Raw genomic sequence first — 18,682 nt, 5'->3', positions numbered from 1 at the left:
CAGGAGGTAGTCAGTGACGCGGAGTCCCAGCTGCATCTACAAAACTGCTGTGTGAGAACGTGCGTGGTGCTGACATTTGCGTTAGTAAAAGCTGCTTATTGGATGTCTAAACAGAGCAGCATTGGGTAGCTTATTTTGGATTCTTTTAAATTACTTTTTTCTCTCAAGTGATAGACTTTTTCAAAGATTTTAATCAGTAGGTGAAGGAAAATCTGGTATATTTCAGGCTCTTTGCAGTTGGGCATTCTCTCTAGTAATAACCTTGTTGGTGTTTTACCAATAGACTTGGGGCTTTCCAGTGTTTTGACTGTGACTTACAGTAAGAAAGTACATTTTACATCTGAATCCAAATCTACATTTTATATTCATAAAAACACATGAAATAGTATTTATCCCTAGGCACTCCATATTGTTTATTGTGTTCTGAACTTTTCTGTTATGTTTTATTTCATTTTTTTTTAAAAAGATGAGTGACGATCCTCTAAATTGATTTCATAGCCTCTGAAAGGGTCCAGCTTACAGTTTGGAAAACACTGTACTACACTGGGGGCCGGCCCGGTGGCGCAGCGGTTAAGTTTGCATGTTCTGCTTCGGCGGCTTGGGGTTCGCTGGTTCAGATCCTGGGTGCAGACATGGCACTGCTTGGCACACCATTCTGTGGTAGGAGTCCCACATATAAAGTAGAGGAAGACGGGCACAGATGTTAGCTCAGGGCCAGTCTTCCTCAGCAAAAAGAGGAGGATTGGCGGCAGATGTTAGCTCAGGGCTAATCTTCCTCAAAAAAAAACCCCCAAAAAACACTGTACCATATACTGTAGAACAGATAGGGAATTCTGTGGAACACATGATTTTCTTTTCTGACTGCCTTTTCTTCTTCTATCCGTGGGTAGGAATCATGCATTCTCTTTTCCTGGCAACGTCTGAGACAGAGGAAGTTAAGCATCTTGCCCAAGGGCACACAGCTGTTAGTGGTCAAGTTGGGACCAGGCCAGCTCAGGGTGGCTCTCAGGTCCAGGGTCTTCACACCGTGTTTTGCAGCCCAGTAATCTGGAGCCTTTTCTCCTTCAGTGCAGAAGCCGTTCCCGTTTATGTTCTGTATCTAGAGGAAAAACATACGGAGTCTGTGGGAAGACTTGGCCGGGCTGGCTAGGTACAGGTTTATTGAAAGGCTGTTCACCTGGAATGGACCATGGAACCCAGCCAGGAGCTGTGGCGTGGCGAGCAGACGTGAACCAGGGCGAGACACAGCTTTTCACTCTCAAGATTGCTTCTTGAAAAGTGGGGTGAACCTGACCATGAATGTGGGGAGGTAGAAGTGGAAAGCAGGGTTTCATCAGTGGAGGAAGCTCTTCACAGCAGCCTCAAGGAAGGATCTGGTGAAAATGCAGGTCTGATCCCTTCTCTTGGCCCTTCATAACCTCAGGGGCTTCCCCTTGCCCTTCGCCCCAGCTGGCCAGCAGGCCCTGTGCCAAGGGCCCCCAGAGCGGGTGGTGTGTGCAGAGTGCCAGCCATGTTTGTGCAGGGCCTCTGTGCCCAGACAGAGGGCCCTCTCCCTGCGTCTGGCTTTCTTGTTGAGTCCTCCTTATCAAAATCATCGTGCCGGGATAAGAGTAGCACCCGGGAGCGCGGGAGGAGGTTGGCAGTGACTTCCAACAGAAACTGTGTCCCTTTAACTTCTCAGAAGGGTGATGTGGGGCCCAGCTGACAAGAGCATGTGGAAGGGGACACTTTTCCTGGAGGGTTTTGAGAAGGGCCTGGTGCAACCGAAAACTCCCCAAGTAACTGCTCCCTTCTGCTGGAGCCAGTGGCCTTTGCACGGCTGTGTCTGAAGGCGCTCTCCGGACTCTCCAGCGTGGAGACAGTGCCTCCCAGCGAAAGGCCCCTGAAGTCTGAGCCGAGCATGGGTAGCACTGGTCTCCGCTTGGGGCAGTTCCTTACATCTTGCCGGCAAGTAACATGTTCTGTTTTCAACATAGTCACGTGCAGTGACTGGAATTTAAAAGTAGAAATTAGGGATATATTGTTGACCTGGGATTTCTTGGAATGCTGAGAAAAGTACTGCCTTGAAAATCAAATTTCACCAAACCTGGAAGATTGCAGTAGGAAGAAAATGGAGTAAATGTGGATGTTCCCCCTGCTTTTCTCCAGCACAAGGAATCTTCCAGAGGCTCTGCCTCACTGCCCGTAAAGCATGAGGAAGGACCTGCCCTCCATGGGGCTGCTGCTGACGGAGCCAGCTGGGGCCTCTGAGGCTCAAGTGCACTGCGGGCCCCCGCTGGCGACAGGCCTGGCATGCCTGGCCCTGCAGGCAGTGGCGGCCCGCTGTCCTTAGCCCTCGGCTCTCCCTCGCTCCCTGGGTCTTGAGAGGAGATGAACCAGGACTGGTGCTGAGCGCAGGGATTGTGGCATCTTATACTGAGCACTGTTTACTAGATTGACAAACTGGGAAGCCCCAGTGACCCTGAAAGGCCGCGCTCAAGCGTGGCCTCGCTTTCCTCTGTAGTCACGGTGACTTAACGTGGCGACGTCGGTGCAGTGCGGCAGTGTGGCAGCCCGGCGCTTTCCTCCCGTGCTCCCCCCGTCTCGGTGCCTCCGATTTTGCAGAAGATACTGGTTATTGTTTGCACTGATGTGCGCACAGCTGCACCCACACATGCTCACAACTAGAGTTGCGGTTGCCGTTCACCAGCTAGTTACGGAGGAGGCTGTGCACTCTCGCTGCCTCTGCAGCTCTGTGTCCATGCTGCCTGGATCGGAGCCTGAGGCAGAACCAGGAAGAATCCTGGCTGGGCTTCTGTTGTGCGAGGCTGCCTGCCTCATTATTGATTTGGCTTCGGAATGGAATGGGTTGTGTGGGCACTTTAGTCTTGTGAATGTTTTAATTCAGGTGATACTAAACCAGGCAGCAGATGTGCGATGGCTGGAATCCGAGGCACGTGGATTTGGATCTTCAGTGAAGCTTTTCTGAATGCACATCTGTCCATCTGCTGCCTATTACCTGTCTCTCCGAGCTTGGCAGACGCGGTTAAATGCAGAGGCCTCTGCCTCGGTGGTTGCATCTCAGATTTTATCGTTAGTTACGTATCACATTTCCCTGTGTCTGAGGTGGCCCGAGAGGCCACGGCATTCCCTTTTTCTCTGTTTCCCCCAGAAGCAGAATGTTTGAAAGGCAGGTTGTTCCAGGTTGAGGTAGGAAGTATATTCTAGAATTAACTTTCTTTTTCTTCTTAAAATATGTTATATATCAGGTCTGAAAGTGGGTAAAATACCAATAGGCAATGATCTCATTTGCGGACATAACTAGGAATTTGCCTGCCAGGAATCGTAAAAGTACTCTAGAGTGACATACAGGGACCGGAAAGATAATCTTCAGAGTCTGTGGGATATAGATGGCCGTGCAAAGAGGTTGAGTTCTGCTTTCTCTGTCTCCTGTTAATTTTATGCCATCTGATTCAGGCAGCGAGGCAGCTCTTTGTTCTCCCTCTGACAATGCTAGGGGGTGGTCCAAGGTATGTATAGTGTATATGTGTGTAGATACATGCGCACTGGGGTATTCTCGTTCTGGTGTAGCTGTCTTTCTTGCATGTCGGTTCCACAGTGCTTGTCCTGAGTTAGATGTTCTACTCTTCCATCTTTGATGTGCTATCCGTTCATCATCTTGTTTTATTTAAGTTTTCATTTGGTTTATTTAGTCTGTGCTGTCAGATACTTTCTGATTCTGTAGCCCTGTTTCCGTGGTGAGGCTTTTCTCCACCTGCTTTGGCTGTTACCCCCTGTTGAACTCTCTGGTGGGGACTGGCGGGCTGCAGGCTGGTGTGTAATCAGTGCTGCTGCCCGTCTCTTGGCGTCTGGGGTCTCTTGGTCGTGTTGTGCAGAGGTCTCTGTTGCAGGTACTCCTCGCCTGTTCTTTCCTGGGGGCTGACGGAGCTCGGCCTGGGGAGGCTGTGCCCCTTTGTGGCCTCAGTTTCTTCTGACGGGTGCTGTGCCTTGCTGGAAACCAGTACTAATGGGATCAGAAAGCAGATCCATAGTTTATGCTCACATTGGATCCTACATGTGCATTTTACTGTAATCCAAAGCCAGACCTCATTTTGTAACTCTCTTGTAGGGAAATCGTAAGTGCAAAACTATGAGTTGGATTCTTTCTAAAATTTTTTCCACCTATTATTTTTGCTGTTTTGTATTTTGGTTCCTCTTTTTCTTTTTTTTGGTGGGGGTGGATAATGGAGTAGGACATGACATATATGTAGTCTATGTTTTTAAAAGATTGGAATCAGTGCCTCCCTCCCTACAAGGAAAAAGTAGTGTTTTGTGTTTTCCTGGGGGCTCCTTTCTGTGCACTTGTCCTTGACTGCTGTAGATGATGTGGGCTTCTGGGGGATGTCAGTATGTGGAAGGCCCCAGCCAGGACACTTGGAGCTGTTGACCCAGTGGCGGCATACCTACACTAGTCACCTTGATGGAATGGCTCTTTCCCTCTCTCTCGGAAGGTGAAAAGAATCTCAACTCACTCCTCCTGCCATGGTTTGCGGGAAGTTTTTTTTCTGAATTTATTTGTTCCAACTCATATAGAGTTTATAGAAGATTCTGAATTGTGGGTGCTAACTATGGAAGAGGCGTCATACTTGGCTGTACTATGCACGCATTCCTCCTGCGTCCCGCCTCTTTGCCTGGTGCCTGCTCTGCATTGGTGTTCCAGGCACCCGTGACTCGGAGGCGAATGAGACAGGAGCAGTCCCTTCCTCCGAGATGACGTTCTGGCTGGAGGGAGGGGTGAAGGCTGGTGATGAGCAGAGGCAGACCCGTTGCTTAATCAGACGTGTACTCAGGGAGTGCCTAACTGGGGCTCACGTTGTGTTGTATACTGTGGGGGGCATACTTCACACCAGGTCTAACAAAGTCTAGTTAACTAGTCTCCTGGTTCCTGACTGATTAAAAGATAGAAAGGAAACAAAAGGGGGATTACTGGCTGAGGTAAATATATTGGTTCAGCCTAAAAGAACATCTGAGAGCCTGGAAATGAAGACACAAATGCTGTAGCTTTTGGCCTGCTGTTGCCGGCTTGGGGAGTGGTGGGGACAGCAGGAGAGAACCTTCAGATGCCACAGATGCCTTCACGGGGGAGGTAGCAAGGATGCCCTTTGTCTGCAGTCAGACCTCTCTGACCTGCCTGCCACTTGTAGCGGTGTGAACTTGGGGATGTTAACTTCTCTGAGCCTCATTTAAAAAAAAATAATTTATGGTGTGGGTAATTATGCCAACTTTCAGGGTTATCGTGTGGAATTGGATTTCATGTAGGTGAAATGCCTAGCAGAGTGCCGGAAACATAGCTACACTCAGTAAGGATCAAGCTGTAATTACAAATATGGTTTGAGCAAATGGAAGAGAAAAAAGAGAATACCTTTAGCAGAAGCTCAGGGGAGATGGCATGAGATGTTTGTGGAAGATATTTGTTTTGTCTGCTCTCTTACATAATGCTTTCTGCAGCATCATGAATATGGCATCGCAATACTCTATGATGTGGTACAGTATCAAATACTCCTTATTTGCTTCCTCGCTTCACCAGATCAGGTTCACTCGCTTTATTTGTTATTTAATCAGGGATTGAGCATACACGATAGACCTTTTTTTTTTTTTTTGCCTACAATATGGCACTTTTATATCCAAAGAAACAGTGTTTCTCCAAGCCATTGTGTGAAGTGGAGCTTTTCTCTGCCTCCTTTGGAGTGGCCCCCCGCCCATTTCCACCCCGAAGGCCCTCCGCTCAGCTCATCTCCACCCCTGTCCCTTTGCTCTTGCTTCCTCAAGAAGGGGCTTTGCAGGAATCCTTGAGAACCAGGAGACTCTGAAGCTGGGAACCAAGATGAGCCTCGTTTTCAACCTAGCGGGCAGCAGATTAACGTGCACAGGTGCAGAGGGGAGGTCTTCTGCCACAGACTGTGCTGCGTGGTGCATCTGGCACACGCTCATCCATTGCAGCCCCTCCTTGTGGCAGCTTCTCAAGGTGTGGGAGTGAGGGGGCTTTTCAGAGTAGATGGGGTGGTGATGGATTGAAAACCCACCCTCCAGGCCCTATCAGAAAGACCAGCCATTCCCCCCACATAGTGCCTGTGAGGCAAGGACCCCGTGCCGGTCGTGTCTGAGATGCGGTGTCTTGTGCTCCTGTCGGTGGGCCTTTTGGTGGGTGCCCTGTGTGCTCTGTGGCTTTGCTGAGGGAAGGCAGAAGAGAGGAGTGGTCTCTTTGGCATTCCTCAGGATTGTTGTATGTATCAGCTACTTAATGCTTTAATTAGGGATATTTGGGGAAATGTATATAAAACCAGTTCCATTCGTAAGCTGTGGATTTCTGTACACTGAAAACAAGGTTTGTCGGTCTTTTGGCAGATGGAGGTTGTTGATCTTCATGGTCTCTAAGTGACTTCTTTCACTGGAGGAATTCAAGCCAGGGTTTTGCATTACTGAATCTTACAGAAGGAAGAACGAATGACTTTGTGGGGACAGGATTCTGAGGAGGCGTAAGCTAGTGGAGGGTAAGGAGTAAGGGGCCCCTGCCAGCGCCAGTTTGGAAAGGAAGAGGACTCGATGAAGCTGAGAGATTACAGTTGGAAACAAATGGCATCGTCTGCCCAGACTCGGGGAAGTATATGTCAGAACTTTTAAAAGGATTTATTAAAATAGTTAAAAACTGATTAAATTTGGCAGCACATCCTTAACATGAAGAGAAAAGGCAGAAAAATCAAAAGCTGCTTTTGGAATTTATGGATATAAGCAAATGATAAAGATTTCCAGAGCTTAAAATTTATACCATCGTTTGCTAGAAAATAAGCTGTTGTAAACCTGACTTGGGAGGTAAATTCATGGCATTGACCTCCTCCCAGATCACCAACAAAGAAAGTAGATCGTGGAAGGTCCTAGTGACACACTGGCTGTCACTGAAGGCTTCAGAGCGCGTGGCAGGCCCTGAAGGTCAGGACACTGCTGCGCTGAGTGGGCATGCCTCCGGGACGCTGGATGGTAACAGGTGATCTCGGTAGACTGGAGGGAAAGGTCTGGAGGTGGGAGGGATGAGCAGGTTAAGGCATTTGGCACAGCCGTAAGTGTGTGGGGTTTAACTGGACTCACAGGCCGTTGTTTTCCTGCATGTGGGCAGTGCATCCACCCTGCTCCCTCCCTCCTCTGTGCAGGGCCCTTTTGCCAACTGCTGGTTGTCTTCCTTGTCTGCTTCCCTGTCCTTGTGCTCCACCTCTCATCACTCACTGGAATGTCTTCAAGTCCATCCACTTCTCTCAACCACCTTCCTTCTCGCCTGGATTATGGCCACAGCTTCCTTCTTGATATCCTGTGTCCAGTCTTGTCCTCCTTCGGTTCATTTCCCCCCACTGTGCAGCCATGATGACTTTGCTGAAGTGTGTATCGCTCATGTCAGTCCACCCCTTCAGGAACCCTCTGGTGCCCTTGAGATAAAATCCTGACTCTCCCATCAACCCTTTCTCACTCCTTCCCCTTATGTTACATCCTCTCGTACATTTCCTGTTGTGTATCTTAAAGGCCTGGTATGTTTGTCTTTTTTTTTTTTTTAGCTTTTGTTTTCGATATACTGGTTTCTCTGCCTTAGAACCTCTTCCTCTCCCCTTAGCCTGCTACCTAACCCGTTCTCGCAGCAAGCCTCCGCTCTCTCCTTGGTTCTCCTTTGGCTGCTGCCCCTAGCAAAGCACTTGTAACTGCCTGCTGACTCGTCCGCTTCATACCGCACCCCAGGCTTTACACTCTGGAGGGCCACAGGGTCTTTCACCGTTGCATTTCCTGTACACAGTGTCTACATCAAGTTGATTCTCAATGCGGGTTTGTTGACTTGTTGACTTAAACAATGATAGAGGACTCAAATATCTCCTTAGTGGCTTTCAGGGTGCCATTTTGGACACTTTTTAGTTGTCTACAATAGCAGATTTCATCATTATTGCCTGAACTTAAAAGACCTAGTCTTTTGCCTGGTATTAAAATATCAGCGATCTAAGTGGTGTTTTTCCTGTTTCAATGTTAGCGCTGATTCATGCCTCTCAAGAGAGGCTGGTTGCTAGGAGATGCTTTCTCCTTGAATTAATCTACATTTGAGTTAATGGTTGGTCCTTGCCAGTTTCTCTTTTTCTTTCCTTTCCTTTCCTTAGGTTGTTGAGAAGAGCTACTTCACTTGATCATTCTTTTATGCTGTTTCCATTGTTCGGCTTGTTGGTTGATTTACGGTTGAGCATTTGGACTTTGCACACATGGTGCCTCTCCCAAGGTGGTACTGATTCCAGTGGATGAGGACTGCCCTCAGCCTTTATGGGGGCCCACAAATCCCACTGGCTTGAACCTGCGTTGTCTCTGATCCTCAGAGAACTCAGTGAGGCCATCAGAATGTGACTATCATCTTCATTTTATTGAGACTTAGAGAAGTAACATGATTTGCTCAAGTAGCCAAACAGAAGCAGAATTCAGTCTTTTAGCTTTCAATTCCACATTTTTTATCTTGTTCTCTGCTGGACCTTAAACGTTGCAGTTACACTTAATAATCTGTCCCCTGGCAAAGCAAGTATTGTCCAATTAATTTATTTGATGCGTGATTTTTCTGTTCTCCTTTTTTTGAATTTAAACTTGTCACTTCACCTTCGAATTTTTTTCTATGAATATCTTTCTAAACATAAACACCAGCAGTCAACTTGAATTGTTGAGACAATTCAGCAATAGTGGCTTGTCCCTCTTTATTCAGTGGAAGAATGCAGCTTCTTGTTCTGGCACTCGAGGGCTTCCACCGTCTGACCTGAATCTATCTTTCCTGGTTTCCTGTCCTTGGCTTGTCTTGCTGAACTATCCAGCCTTGCCATGCATGTCTCCTGGCTGTCCCCTAAGAAGCTTTTTTCTGTCCACCAAGTGCCTTGGCCCATACTCTTCCTTCTGGCTGAAATGCACCTCCCTCTGAGCAGCTTCTTCCAAATAAAAATCCAACTGACAGGCCCACGAAATCTCATCTGTTCTCGGAAGTCATCTCTGCTCTACCAGTGAAACTGGAGCACCTCCCGTCAGGTTACCATGTGACCCTTACTGCATTCGGCGTGGCTTCAGGATTGTTTGTGGAAATGGGCATGTGCCAGCGCACAGAAGCTCCTTGCTAGTGGGGAATGTGTCTGAAATAATCTTTGTGTTAATCCATGTGTCTGGTTGAGTACCGTGTATATATGGTGGCATAGAGAAGACACTTGAATTCATCCACTGACTTTCATGCAGTCAGTACACGTTTGGGGGGACACACCTTCAAACCAGTGGCTGTGGGGATATGAGAAAGGTGATAGAACACAGGCATGTACCAAGCTTGGTGGGAGAGGAGAAGGGCAAGTGAGGAGCCTAATGAGTCAGGAGGTCCTCTGGGGACCATAGCCTCAGCCCGGCCTGGAGGTGGGAGTAGGAGAGCCCAGATGGGCCAAGCCAGCGAGCTTGTTCCTGGCAGAGGGGATGGTCTGGTCAAGCCTGTGGAAACCTCAAGGAACATGTGTGGTGGAGCACAAAGCGTAAGGCAAGGAGAACTGGGAAACGAGGCCAGATAGTAAACGTGCAAGCCAGCGAGAGCCTGTGTGTCCCCAGTGCTGTGGCTGTAATAAGATCTTCTTGATGTGTCCACTGGTCCCTGTGCTTCCATTAAATCTCCTGTGGAAGGGAGCAGGCACCAGTGTCGACCCTGTTGCACTTGCCGCCACCCCCATAGTGACTTTTCCTAACCGTTTGTCTGCTCTTCCTTGCCTGACCTCCAGTGGGTGTGGTGGCAGTCAGCAGGATGCTCAGAGGAGCAGTCTTAGGATGAAGCATGTGTCCTGGAAAAGCTACCACCTGCATTTTCAGTTTTAAAATGAAAGAGATTAGTTTGTAGTACGAACTGTGACCACACAAAGTAATCATCTTAAAACTTTCAAACTCTCAGACAGATAATTCTAGGAGCAGAGACCTCACTTATCGTGTTCACTGCTGTATCCCTAGCCCAGCATGCAGCATGGGGCCTGACGCAGGGGGTACGTGATGCCGGACGTGTGTGCGTGTGAATATGTGTATATGAGTGTGTGTGTGTAGGTTATCTACACATAAACAGATATATTTATTTTAGCTCTTTCTATAAAATTTTATAATTTTCTGTATGAGATCTTACACTTCTTTAAATTTAATGATAGGGTTTTTTTGCTTAGTGAATTGAGTCTTTTTTATATTATCATTGTTATGTTTGCTGATGTTTCTCTAGGCCACAGTGTTTTTCACTGAATACCCTGTTGGCATTGTGAGGCACACTTCTCATTGTGTGGGACAGTGGTAAAAGACAAGCAGCAGCCACTGTCGTCATGACAGCCAAAAATGTCCCCGCACGTTTCTAAACACCCCTAGGGTAGAGGAGCGGCTGCTGCTGTCTGTTGAGCACTGCTACTAAGATAAAGGCATGAAATGGACTTCTGTATGTTGATTTGTATTATAGTTTGTGCCAATAGATTTGTAAAGCCCTTTGTATTTTCTAAGTAGACACTTATATGCAAATGACAGTTTTGTTTCTTTCGAGTCCAGTAAATTCCTTTTATTTTTTTCTTGTCCCATCCCATACAATGTTGGATTGAAGGTAGCTGGATCCCAGCCTCGTTCCTGAGTGAAAGAGAAAGCATCTGATGTTTCAGCATTAGTATGAGGGTTGCTGTAGGGTTTTGGTAGACAGCTCTGATCGAGATAGCCTTCACCTGATGAGGGGTTTGCTGGGAGTCTATTTTATCCTGAACGGCTGTGGACGGCAGAGCCGCTGTTGGTTGGACTTTTTCATTCCATGCGTTGTAACTCTTTCGCTCTGCTTCATTCTAAGTGATATCCTTAGATCTGTGTTTCAGGGCACCAGTTCTGTTTTCAGGTGTGTCTAATCTGCGGTTTAACCCAACTATTGAGTGTTAGGTTCCAGTAACTATGTTTTTTATTTCTAGAATATACATGTTTTCACATGTGTGTGTATACATACCTATATATGTATATGTGAACACACATATGGACATGGCTTTTTTCCAAAACTCCGTTTTTCCCCCTTATGTTTTTATTTCTTTTGTGTGTTTAATTAGCACATAAAATTATTTTATGGTCTCTATCCAAGTTCTTGAGGGCCTGGCCTTGCTGTTGGTCGTGTCTCCTGACTCTTGCATGTAATGGATCCCTTCCTTCTGTCTCATCCTCTTGGATGGTGGGCCTATCTTTAGAAGGGGAGTAATCAGGTGGAGTCCCTGAGTCAGGCTTCTCCAGAGTGTTTGCAGTGACTTCAGCCAGGCACCTGGGGTGTGACTGGCCTGTGACCCATTTGGTGTAAACTTGCCCAGGGGTTTCCTGAACTCACGTGTAGAGCAGGCTGGGGCCCCAGAACCGCATTAGAGGCGCGGAGCAGTGGTGCCAGTTCCTGGGGCTGGGAGACTTCTCCCTTCCCAGGCCCACACTCCTTTTTCCTCTGGATTCTTAGACAACTGTTTTTTTCTAATTCAATTTTTGCTGAGATTGTAGCCCTTTGAGGGTTCCAGATGTATGTGAAAGTGTCAGATTCAACTTCTTTCCACTCTAAGGGCTTATATCCTATCCTGCAGGACATTAAAATTAGGTGACTTCCAAACCAAGGCACTTTTAAGTAAAGGAGGTTAGTGTTAGTAATTACGCCAGGATGACAGGTGTGACCCAGGAAGTGTGGTCACCATGGTTGAAATCCAAGACCCGCTTGTATTGCTGGATAACCCACATCCTGCTAAAGGCTTCAGCGACTCTCTGGTTAGAGCCTCAGGTCATTTCTCTTACTTTCTTGCCAGGCTCTCATAGGCATTTAAAAGGATGTTTTATATTTTACCTCATGTTTCTGAGTGCTTATGGTATGAGAGTTTTTAGGTTATCTAGTCTGTTCAATTGCCAGGACAGTCTGTTGTCAGTCTTTTTTTTTTTTCTTTAAAGATTTTAAAATTTTTCCTTTTTCTCCCCAAAGCCCCCCGATACATAGCTGTGTATTTCTAGTTGTGGGTCCTTCTACTTGTGGCATGTGGGATGCCGCCTCAGCATGGCTTGATGAGTGGTGCCATGTCCGCGCCCAGGATTCAAACTGGCGAAACCCTGGGCCGCCGAAGCGGAGCGCGCAAACTTAACCACTCGGCCACGGGGCCAGCCCCTGTTGTCAGTCTTAACATTAGGATCTTTCTCTGTCTCCTTTGGTTCATCTTAAGACGGAATATTAGAAGGAGACAGTGGAGAGCCTGGAGAGGGGCTGGGCAGGGAGGGGGAGAGGGAAGTAGGAAATGGATATGGGGAGAGAAAAAGAGTGAGTAGAAGAGAAACCGAGAGAGAGGTTGGAAAGAGGGTGATGGAGAGGCTGATAAATAGGGAAATGGAGAGAAAGACAGACAGTCGGAGAGCACATGAGCGAGAGTCAGATGTGTGTGCACAGAGACACACACGTCCAAGCACAGACTCAGACCTGGAGGCCCAGCACACAGAGATGTGTGGACCCAGAGACATGCAGTCACAAAGCCGCACACATGGATCACCCTGAGGGATGCAGGCAGCTTAGAGTAGACGGTGAAAATAAAAATAACCAAATCTAAGTGTGTTAGAATAATCGGAAAGAATAAACTTGAAATCAGTGGGAGTAGAAAAGATGGCTTTTAGGGGCCAGCCCCATGGCCGAGTGGTTAAGTTCACGCACTCCGCCTCGGCGGCTAAGGGTTTCGCCAGTTCGGATCATGGGCGAGGACGTGGCACCACTCCTCAAGTCATGCTGAGGCAGCATCCCACGTGCCACAACTAGAAGGACCCACAACTAAAAATAAAATATGCAACTGTGTACCGGGGGGCTTTGGGGAGAAAAAAGGAAAAATAAAATCGGGGGGAAAAAAAAGGAAAAGCTGGCTGCAGAATTAACTGAAGTTGCAGTAGCAGCAGTTCCCCCACAGCCACGGCAGCAGTGGTTGTTCAAAGAGGGACGTGGACGCGGGCTGCTGGGACTGGGGCTTTCCCGTGGCAGCTGCGGGAGCACCACTGGCGTCAAGCTCTTGATTTTGGTCTCTTGGGCACTAGTGAATTGAGATAGTCACTGATTTTCAGGTAGTGGGATAATAGTAACTAAAAAGTAAAAGTAAACCAATCTGATTTAAAATTAACAGGCTTTATTTGTCGATTTCATCATTGTCTTGCAGATCATAGCCAGACTTAGAAATGTGATTATCTAAAATATTTTCACCATGTCAAATATTTGTCTAAAGACAGAAAACAGGCCCAATGGTGTCATCTCATATTAAGCTTGGGATTGTCACCTAACCACAGGGGCCTTCAAGTCAAAGTCGACTTTCTACCATGAAGTTCCAAAACTATGAAGGAATCACAGAATCCTTGAATTCTTGGGCCCTGCCCACGGACATTGTCTAGAAGAGTTGGACAGCCCATCTTTTGGATGAGTTTTGGCACTGTGGTCAGCCTGGGGTCCAGCAGTGCAGAGAGAGGAGGGGGGCGGTGGGGTTTCCACTTGTGCAGACTGTCTTCTGTGTCTCCTTTCTGTCCCTGTTAGACCTGGCACGTATTTGACCTCGCTGCACTTTCCTGTTTCATTTTTACGGGTTTTCCAGACCATCAGTGAGAGATAATGACTCCCACTTATTTTAGATACTGTTTTATTCCATGGATCCTTTGTAACACTGGTGCTGGTTTAAAAGCTGAGATGAACAATTGTGGATCACTGATACTCTGACATCTGTGGAAAGGGCAGAAGAAAATTAGGTTACCTGGCATAGAGTACTGCTAAATTAAACTGATTTGCAAGCATGCTGTTTGATTTATTTCTAATTTTGAATAAAGGGATCCTCTTATACCTTGCCCTCAGCTGAAACGTAGACTGAAAGCAGTGTGACCAAGTATTTCCATTATCACCTGCAAGTCTGGCTGGCGATAGACTCTTGGAAGGACTGCTCTCTCAATAGTGTAATTTGACAGTGGGTCTTAATAGGTGTCATCAGCATAAAGAAACAGTTGTTCAAAACTCTGCTTCCTAAGCGTTAGGTTCAAGTCAGTTCTAGGCATTCTGTAGCCTTCTGCCTTTTTTCTCCACAGCACCACTCCCTCAGGCTGGTTCCTCGTGTCATCACGGGAGAAGCTGTATTCTCTGATAGCAGTTTCCAGCCAGGACTCGAGAGAACAGAGACTGTGTAATGACGGTGCAGCACCGTCTGTAGTGTCTCTAGTTTTACGTATATATTTTGAGTTTTCTGTCTTGAGCACTGAACTAGATGCTTGCCATACTTTTTTTTAAATACCGTAGAATTTTAACAGTCAGTGTTTATGGGGCGCCTGCTGGGGCGGATACCCTGCTTACTGCTTTCTATACGCAACTTCTCCTCTTCACAGCAATCCTCTGAGTGAGGTGGTGTTCGCCTGCGTATAGATGAGGAAAATGAAACCCAGAGTACTATGGCAGTTTGCCCAGGGCCAAAGAGCCAGCAGAGATGAATTCACAGCTAGATTCTTTACGTTATAAAATATTTTTTTCTCCACCATTTGAGCTTCTCTTTGGGGACTGAATGATTCGTGGAGCTCCAGGACTGTTGACTTTTAGCTTTCTAAATGTGGGTTATAGGATTTGTAGAATATCTTGATGGGTTTTTCACTATTTTTGTTTTCTCCACTGGTACTTCACACCTTCACCTTAGAAGGATGCTCCGTGACAGCGGGGGCTTGATCTGTTTTGTTCACTTCTGTACCCTCTGCCTGTGGAACTGAGCAGTACCTGGCCCCTGGAAGATGCTCAGTGATTGTTGAATGAATGAGTGAAAACCGTGGCAGGTTGGACTGGTCTTAATAACTCCCCCCAGTATTCCTACTGTGGTATCTAATAAAATGCTGGTTGATTCCCTCTCACTGTAATAATGAAGGTAAATATGTGACAGAAATAAGATGATGTGTTTTGAAATCATCTAAATACACGTTTTGTCTCACCATTAATTGACTGTAGCACTTCGAACAATAAGAATGAACTCTTATGACCACGGAGTAATTGGTGTAGCTAATAGGACAGGTAAAGATTCAGACGTGGTGACCACCCCAAAGCAGTCTTTAAGTCAGAATAGTTCAAGAGGACTGAACACAATGCCTGGCATATGGTATGGACTCAATGCTGGTTTGTTCTGTTAAACTGAACTCTATTGAGTAGCCTTAGCAGGAAGAAAAAGCGGTATAACTTTTTGACTCTTAGAGTCCACTGCTTTGTTTAAGCCCTTGTTTTGATCGCGCTGTTCTCTATCTCACCGAGGTTGTTCGGATCTGTTCTCCACTTCACCAGCTGGCCCTGTGCTCTCATGCTGTCTTCACCTCGTCTCCCGGCCTGACTCAGTGCGTGTGGGATGCACTCTCTCAGCTGCCCTGTGCCCTCCTGGAGGCCGGCTGCATGCTTCCTTCCTTTGCAGGGCTCTTGGCCCCTGTGGTGTTCCCAGCCAGCCCATTTCTGCAGGGCTTGTCTCGGTCTGGAAGTACTCCAGTGGGCTTTGCTCTTCTCAGTAAGCGCAGTGGTCTCTGCTCAGGTGGCACCCAGATGGCACCCAGCCAAGTGAATATTTAAATTTTATAAGTTATGACTTGTGGGTAAGTTAGCACATGAGGTATGCAAGAGCTGGATGGGGCAGGTGGGAAGATGGCAGCCGTGTGGGCTCTGGGAAGGCAGTGTGAGGGGAGGGCTGGGGCTGGGCAAGTTTCCGGGGAGGCCCAGGGGGATGAGGAGTACTCACTGCTGGATCGAGGGAGCGTGTGTGAACAGTCAGCACTGGGACTTTAGAACGGGTAGTGTGCTGTCAGTCAGAACTGACTTTAGCAGAGTGGTGAGCATTCTTTAGCAGTGAAGTTTATTTCATTTGCAGACTCTGATTTTAAGCTTAATATCCCATGAATTTCTTCCTTTCAGTTCTTGCCATTCAGAAAGTGAGTGGCACTAAGGCCACCACACTCTTCCAGATATGTCCCATCATCATGTGCATGTGGGGTGTCCTTCTGCTGGACTCTGCAGCTGGGGATGGTTTCCTTCATGGCTGAACTGGTACTTTGGTCGCGCTTGACTTCAGACTGTAGGTCTGAGTGATACGGCGGGTTTGTGTTGCTTGGCCTATGAGAATTCTGCCTTTTCCCATGTTTTGTTCCTCCCATAGTTGCAGTTCCCTTGCCGAAGCACGTACTGTAATTACTGTGTCTCTTCCAGATCGAGGACTGCACTCTGAAGCTTGAGTTGTAGGAAGCACCTGGCACTTCCTCGTTCCTTTGTGCTCTGCCATTTTCCTGTTTGAGTCAGTGCTAGATAAGCGGGGTTCTGAGGCTGGCCTGCCGTCATACGAGGGGTGACTCAGAGACACCTGTCCTCAGACTTGTCCTGTACAGAGTTAGCCGGTCAGCTGGCACCTGGTGTCGAGTTTTGTTACTTTGCACTCTACAGTTATGGGTTAGGATTGGAGAAAATGCACACGGCATGTTGTTAAGTGCTTTTTTCAAAGTAGTTCCTTGCAGCTCATGAAAAAGCTGCCCCCTAACATCTATAAATATCCGAGCCTGCTTTCAAGTAAAAATTCGCCGATGATCTCGGTTTTCCTCAGCCTCACTGCGTATCCCTGTGTCCAGAAGCAAAGAATTCCTGGATTTTCCTATGTGTGGAAACTTCCTAGTTATCTTATCCAAGATCTTTATACTAAAACTTAAGTTCTAGGGAGAACTTGAGAAAGGTGGTTTTGTGGACCCAGCTTTAGGAGCTTCTGGACCTCTCCTGCATCAGCCTTTGCCTCCTGCGGCTTAGCTCTCACGCTTCAGTCCTTCTGGGGCTCGGGGTCTGAGGCAAGGCCTGGCCGAGCAGGGGCGGGGAGACTTGGCTCTGCACTCTGGAGTCCAGCTGGGGACCAGAGTCTGGGTCCAGTTGTGTTACTACCCAGCTGGGCACGCCCTTCTCTCGGCCTCACTTGCCCACCTGTGAGTATCCCATGAAAGCCTGGTCTTGGAGGCTCCTCATGACTTGCTCTGCGTCCCTGAACTGGGTGGAGATGATATGTGGCCTCCTACCCACGCAGGAAACCATCTGTGACACGAGTGAGTGTTCCCATCAGACCTAGAATTGTGGCTTGTCCGTAAGGAAACATATGGTGACCTTTTCCTTGTGTCACACTTGGTCAGGAGAGTGTGACATGTGATTCCCGCTCTTTGGTTTTCTGCGTGGAAGATGGAGGAGTCGTCCTCCCCTTCCCCGTGGCCTGGTCAGACCAGGAGGTGTGTAGTGTCGCCACACATGGGACCAGGGCACCTCCGCCCAAGGGCCGCTCTGAGTTGGTCAGTTTTGTCAGGAGCTCCTTCAGCAAGCGGACACTGCTCATGGGGAGACTCTTGGTGTCTGCATGTCCTCCTCTGACTTCTGGGAGGGGGTCCAACAGCCACGGCACGAGCTCTGGGCCTCTCCCCGGAACACCAGCACGGGCATGTCCAGCCGCCTAGCCATCTAGAGGATAATAAAGGCTCAAATGGTTTTCATGTGTTGTTTTTAAAGATATGTTTTAAATTACAAAAGTTAAAACAGATTAACAAAAATAATGCTCAATGCAGAAAACTTAGAAAACACAGAACAGCAAAAAAAAAAAAAAAATCCCTCAATTGCAGTATTCAAAGGTAAGCAAACATTGGTGTATATCTTCAGTTTTCTGTGCTGTGCATATTCCCCCCCCAGAGCGATACCATGCTGCTTTCTTCACCTAATGACCTGTGATGTACCTATCTGCACGTGAAGGAAATACTCTCCCCGTGACTTTTTAATGGCGGCATGGCATTCCACCATCTAGATGCGCTGGCATTTACTAAAGCAATGCCCTCTTATTAGAAGCCATCTCTCAGAATCGGTGACGTTGCCATTCTCAGCCGTTTTGAGGGCTTGTAGACCTTACAGCACCAGATCCTACTCTCCAGGCGTTGGGGGTTGTCTCCCAGGACTTGTTGGACTTAAAAGCAGGATCTCAATTCCCTAAGAAATGCCAGTCTTGTGTTGTTTTGGCTCCACTGTCGGCTTCAAACAGAAAAGCTTTACACTTCTTGCTTGCGGTATTCTACAAACCCTTACTGATAATTTTAATAATATAGTGGGTCTTAAAGGACTCTGATCTGGTCAGTGAGTCTGAGTTAGATATTAAAGGAACACAGAAGGAATTTGCAGTGCTGGCGTGTCCAAGGCCCTAGAGTTGAGTTCCTGGTATGCCCGGGCGAGAAGCGCTGCGTGCACGTTGTTTTCAATTGATGCTTTTCTGTGGGACCACGGGTTCAGGATTCTGGAAGTTAACCGTATCTGCCATGGCTGGGATTACATACTTGCCCTCATTTTTATATTTAGAAGTCCTCCCTCCCCCCCCAAAAAATTTAGTAGAACATTTGTTATTTACCTTTTTTTATTGTTTTGGTGGGGGAGATTGGCCCTGAGCTAACATCTGTTGATTAGCTACTAAAGCTAAGGATGGATACCATCTGTTTTTATTGGTGTTGACTGGGTTTCTTTGGAAATTTATCGAAATAATTGAATCAGGATAGTTTTTATTCTGATGCTAGAAGCTGATTTGAAGACCATTCTGACTTTCCAATATTGGTCTTCTCTCTTTCCTTCCCTAACTTAATT

At 47.3% G+C, this 18,682-nt stretch overlaps 1 protein-coding gene across 21 annotated transcripts in view; it reads left to right on the top strand.

Moving 5' to 3' along the window:
* CCNY (cyclin Y) overlaps positions 1 to 18,682 on the top strand; it is a 306,663-nt gene that overhangs the window by 223,780 nt on the left and 64,201 nt on the right. The gene's annotated exons all lie outside the window — the stretch shown is intronic.

The sequence above is a fragment of the Equus caballus genome, chromosome 29 (assembly GCF_041296265.1).
Source record: "Equus caballus isolate H_3958 breed thoroughbred chromosome 29, TB-T2T, whole genome shotgun sequence".
Taxonomy (NCBI): Eukaryota; Metazoa; Chordata; class Mammalia; order Perissodactyla; family Equidae; genus Equus; species Equus caballus.
The sequence above is the reverse complement of the archived record's forward strand: the minus strand, read 5'-3'. Positions and strand labels throughout refer to the sequence as shown.